Source organism: Vulpes vulpes, chromosome 16 (genome assembly GCF_048418805.1).
Source record: "Vulpes vulpes isolate BD-2025 chromosome 16, VulVul3, whole genome shotgun sequence".
Lineage (NCBI taxonomy): Eukaryota > Metazoa > Chordata > Mammalia > Carnivora > Canidae > Vulpes > Vulpes vulpes.
Window position 1 is genome coordinate 13593198 of NC_132795.1, and position 6399 is coordinate 13599596.

Consider the following 6399-nt stretch of genomic DNA (forward strand, 5'->3'; position numbering starts at 1 on the left):
TCCAACATCTGAGTTTTGAGGCCATACAATTCAGTCCACAGTGGTGTGTATAAGCTATGGGACAAGGGGATTGGTTGATGGGAAAGGTACAGGACAGAGAAAAGGAGGCAGAGGCAGAAGAATTCTGGGGCTGACTCCAAGAAAGATGGTGTCATTCTTAGGAACAAGTAAGACTGCAAGATCAGGTTTCTGGGCAAGAATAGAGGGTGATGGGGCTTCTTCAGACACACTGAGTTTCCAGACACACTGAGTTTCTAGATAAATACCACATCGAGAGAAGGTATTTATCAGATAACTATCCTATTCATGGAGAGTATGATTTAGGTGATATGGGGAAAAAATGAAGTTTTCCTTTACATTAAAACAGAACAAAAAGGAAAGAAAATTGTGGTGATATAATCAGGCTAAAATGTATCAGTATAAAATCAGAAGTATAAGTGTGTGTTCCAAATCATAGACTTAGGTTGTCTAATCACCCCATGTTGTTGCATATTTAATTATTACTTTGATAGGCAGATATAACTTTTATAGAGTTCTGGCCCCATGTAGACCGACATTGGTCTTAACGCACGCTGTATTATGCCTGCCCAGACTGTGGGCTGCTCTAGGTAGTGACCAGCAGATCCATGTTTGTATCTCAAGCACTTAGTGTGGTATGTAGCATAAAAACAGGGATCTAGCTATAAATGTGGAATGAGTCACTCTCCAGAAAAAGAGGCTGAGTCATGGGCACTCCAACTAATTACACCTCTAGACTTCGTATTATTCATATAAAACAACATCGTAGGAAGCTAGGCACTAGGTATGGTTCTTAATGGAATGTTCTGTACTTGGACATGTTTGCTGTAGCTGCTATAATAATGACTGCAGATAGAGGTTAAGACTAAAGAGGACCAGTTACATGTGTCTAATTCACCCATCTACTGTCACAACACAGAACCAAAAAAATGGATGATACAGCAACTGGATAATAACAACTCATTTAAAGTGAAGAACTTTGGTCATGGAATTTGTTTTTTTGGTTTTTTGTTTGTTTGTTTAGATTTTATTTATTTATTCATGGGAGACACAGCAAGAGAGGCAGAGACATAGGCAGAGGTAGAAGCAGGCTCCCCATGAGGAGCTCAATGCAGGACTCGAATCCAGGACCCTGGGATCATGCCCTAAGCCAAAGGCAGACGATCAACCACTGAACCACTCAGGTGCCCCAGAATTTGTTTTTTGAAAACTATTGTACTATTTCAAAGTGGTACAAAAATACAAGCAATAATAGGAAATGATCATTAAGTGTTTATATAACTTAGGCATTGTACAAGATATGCCATATGCTTTATCCATGTAATCCTCAAAAGACCAAATACAGCAGATACTATTATTACTCCCAGGAGGAAACTAAGCTTATAAAGATTAAACATTCAGCACCTAAAAAAGATTCCTATGAACGGACATTACACAAACATCATCTATTAAGGCAAAGAAATAACAGAAGTCACACAAAAAAAGGAAATAACAGAAGTCAGAGACAAAATGAAATACATATATTTGAGTGTATGGTCTGTGTATATTTATATATTTGCATATTCTTTCATCTCTTGTTTTAAGTTAAGATATCAATGGTTCTTCCTGTGTGATTCCTTAAGAAATCCTAGCATATTCAAATTCAGGCAGAAACAGAGAGGGTAAGCATGCTTTACAAGAACTACTTAAAAACAAATGACAAATTTTGGAAACAGAAAGAACTCAGTCTCCTGTAGTTCTTCCATTAAGTATTTTCAGTGGGTCAAAAATTTGAAAATGGCATTATTTATTTTTAAAGAAACTTTTCGTTGACACCACCTCAAAGGTCTATGGTAAAAAGGCCTTACATATTTTCATCCAAGAGTCTTTAGGTTTTTTTTCTTTCTTTATAATTTTTATTTTATTCATGTTAGGCATATAATAGTTTAAGAAGTTAACCTATTCAAGACTTATGATGAAACACAGCAGTAAGAAGCATGAGTCATTTGAGAGTTAAAATGTATCTGAATAATGCTGTATTTATTTTCACAGTGAGATAGTATACTTGAGTGACAATAGAATCTGCAAAAGCCAACAAGCTTATTTTTCTTCAGGGTGAAAAATCTGTTTTTCATCCAAACCGTTAGTCTTTAAAATCCAAGGTCTACCTTTGAAATGGTTTTATAGTAAAGTAAATGTATTATTAATTATCTGTTCAAATTCTTTAGTGGAGAATCTTGTCATTAGTACTTAGATTTACAGCTGAGATTTGGAAAGATATAGGAAACACAGGAGACACTCATCAAGAAGGAGAAATGTTGCTTATGTCTAACCGGATATTTCTTTTAAAGATTTTATTTATTTATTTGAGAGAGTGTGCAAGTACATGTGTGAGTGGGGAGTGGAGCAGAGGGAGAGAGAGAATCTGAAGCAGATTCCATGCTGAATGTGGAGCCTGGGGCAGGACTCAATCTCGCAACCACTAGATCATGACCTGAGCAGAAACCAAGAGTTGAATGCTCAATCGACTGAGCTGCCAGGTGCCCCTAACATCATGACATTGTTTAGGATTAAAGTCACAACCTTGATTTTCTCCAGTTCAGAAAGCACACATTCTCCTAGGCTTACCAACAGGTCATTTTGTCATCTCAGTGAAACTGGATTTCAAAGGAATGTATAGTTAAAGACAATCCTTAAACAATAAAGTATATCTGTTACTCAAAGCTCTAATTTCCTGAAAACTCTAGTAAAGTACTAACAAGCCAAATTGAAGCATTCCACACATTTCTGAACCTATTTCTCTGAGTCACAGGCTTTCTCCTGGGTGAATCCAGGTATACTTAACTCCTACATATGTTGATATTATAACTCAATTCCATCATAATTTAATTGATTTAATGAAGAACTGCAAATACCCAAAAGAGGTATAAAAAGACTGACTTCAGAACTATTATTATAAAGAACATTTTAATCCATTTTAATATTCTTATTGCATTTCATGTTACATACAAAGGACCATAAAAGGTTAGAATTTATACATAATAATGGGAAATCCTATAGCTAGAACAAATGTAGCTGCAGCAAAAGCTAGGGTTTCCTGTAAGTCTAAAAGCATTAATGTAGGAAATAGATCTGCTGTTACCAATGTTAAATATTAAATACTTTCTTAGACACCCTCAACTGAATAATCAGGGGCTAAAGCTTTAATTTTCCCCCAAAGTATCACTGAACCGAAAAGCATTAAAGTGGAATGAAAATAACTTAAATTAGCTATACATGTCTTCCCTATATTTCACATGTAGGCACGCCTATACTTATCATTTCCTTAACCATTTATTTAAAACTATAAAGAAAATATTACAAATGGTGGTTAAATTCCTAACATGGTCTATTTAATCCCCAGTCTAATTGAAGCAGTGCTGCATAGCTCAAGAGAATGTGTAAAGCCTGACAGTGATCCAAGACCTGGCTTCCTTGTTATATTACTGTAGGAATATTTTCCCAAGCAAATGGAGTTCACTTGGGAATTAGTTATTCACTCTTCCAACTAATGATTTCTGAATATCTGCTTCATGGCAGTCACTTTTTTCTAGGAACTGGTATATCATGATGCCCAATAAGCTATCAACAAGATCCTTGCCCTTTGCTAGCTTGCATTCCTCTATTAGAACACAAAAATGTAAGATAGGGGTGATTTCTATGAAGAAAACAAAGCAGGTAAGAGGTGAGTGAATGAATAGTTGGGAGCCTTCTCTATCACTCCATTTCAGCAACAAGAAGTAGAAGCTGAAATGGCATTTATTGGAACAAGAAAGCTATATCTTCACCTGCTGCCCTTCAGAGGGCAACAGTTCAACCAGCAGATCCCTGGCTTTCAACTGGCCTCAAGTTGGAAAGTGCAAATGTAACACTTTCATGTGCATTCTCAAAATACACCAAAAATGCAGTTTGTGAACCAGCATGGGGTTTTAGTGGTTGTGTTGGTGCAAACACTTAAACTAACACTTTACATCTGTAGACTTTAGGAGTTCTTACACATACACCGTGTCGCTTAATCCTGTAAACTAAGATACCTTTGTTGACCTAGATTTAGTTGGCTCTGACTCATTACAGGCATTATACCTGCTTCCCAATGAAAAGCAATCTCTAGTAATGGGTTATCCTCCATTGTTAGCTTGCCAAAATGTCAAATGTCATGCAAGAAAGAAAATAATCGAGAGACAAAGGAAAACAAGTGACCCAATTTTTGATTCACTCATGTACTGAAATATCTCCAAATAACAGCAAGCCTTTCATTTCTGAACTTTTGACATAAGAAAAAAAAAGATGTTACAGAAGGTGGGTTCTATCATCCATTCATAATAAATTAATTGTTCTTGCTTGGGCCAGGCATAATATTACTTACAATACACTACTAAAAATTCCCGTGGGTACACAGACATCTTCAACCAGTTAGCAGAGAGGGAAATAAACTTTGACAGCACTCAGGCAACACTCACACGCTGCCCCATGTGACTCATATGATGACAACCAGCAGTAGCCTGGACAGCTGGTCATCCTGTCACTTCTTGGAGCACTCAGTGCTTGATGAGCCTAGTGCCACAGCACAGCTACTACGTATTCTCTTTAGCAGTAGGAAAAGTCAACAGGCCTTTCCCCTTCTGTAATAGGCAACCCAATCACCAACTTCTGTTGTGTGTATGTCATGGTTGCCATCATGCTGCACAACTGCTATTGTGTTTCCATCTGCCAGTTTCAGTGTGCTTTTCCGAACAGAGCTAGAAGATTTAAGTTCTTTCACAGGAACTTTTTTTTTTTTAAACAATTGCTTATAGCTAACAAGGGATATTTGAATAATTGAGCAGGCATTATTTTCTAGCCAATCCCAAATCAAGAAGGCCAACATGCTAAAAAGGCAGAGTAAAAACAAAACAAGTACTTCCTACTTTGTAATAATTCATGCGCAAGCAATTTTGTTGAGAAAGGTAAGATTCAGTATAATGATGCATCCAAGAAACTGCCTTTTGACTTTCTCATGCTGTACTAAAATCTACAGACCGCGACGCGGGTCAGTAAACGTTCACTGCTGTTAAGAAGGCAGCTGGAGCATCCAACTAACTGAACGCAGGGCAAGTCATTTCACTGAACAGTCATTCCCACAATAGTTAAAATTATTTTCAGATGCAAATGAGTTTTTCTTTCTATGATCCTTAGGAAGATGAGAGAGTATAAGGTTCCTTACCATATATTTGAAAAATAGAATTAAATTTCAGGAGAATAAGGAAATGTCCTAAAGTCATCTAAATTATCAGAAACACAATGAGGTCCAGCACCAAATTTCCTAGTAATGGGTTATGATAACCTGGGTGAAGCTGGCAGAAAATGTTGCATAATTGGGGATCCCTGGGTGGCTCAGCAGTTCGGCACCTGCCTTTGGCCCAGGGTGCGATCCTGGAGTCCCAGGATCGAGTCCCGCATAGGGCTCCCGGCATGGAGCCTGCTTCTCCCTCTGCCTGTGTCTCTGCCTCTCTCTCTCTATCTGTGTCTATCATAAATAAATAAATCTTTAAAAAAAATGAAAGAAAATGTTGCATAATTAATCTTCTGGAAGACTCTGAGGCCTCTACAAAAGTCTCTCCCAGCTGTCACCCACCTTTCCAAGCTCCACACATTCTATTTAATCTCCTCCAGGATGAAAGGATGGATAGAAGAAAATGATATGTGCTCTCTTAAGACAAAACATGCTGATGTGACTTGGAAATTTTTCAAAAGATTACTACAAACCCTAACATTGCCACAAGGCAAATTGAACAGTGAAATATGACACTTTGGCCTCAACTTTCAAAATGCACTTCTTCTTGTATATAAACCGGAATCATAATAAGTAGACTGTATCAACAAAATATAATAAGTAATTTCAAGAAAGTCTTTTTTCAACAATGGATAAATGAGTCATGAATCTTGGTACACGTATTAGTAATAAAGTCAACATTAAAATAAGGTATATATTTCAATGCTGGGACTTTTCTCTTCTTTTAGATTTATATCACTTTCTGTATTATTAAGTTTTCTTTAATGAACATGCACTATATCCAGTAATAAAAATATAAGCAAAAGTAATTTTTAGAAAATATTTTTTCTGTGGTCACAGTACAAAATTTCACTTTAAGAAAAATATTCTAAAAACAGAATTTCAGATCATGTTCATACTCAGTGCATTATCAGTAACTTAGATTTGAAAAAGTCCTAAGGACACCTTAATGACTTTATTTCTAAAGACACTGCTTTGTGAACTTAACATTTACTTTGTGCTTCTGTTTCTAAGTGCTAAACTGAGAATATTAAAATCTACTCCTCCTTGATAGGCATTATAGCAATAACAAGATAATTATCATGTGTTTA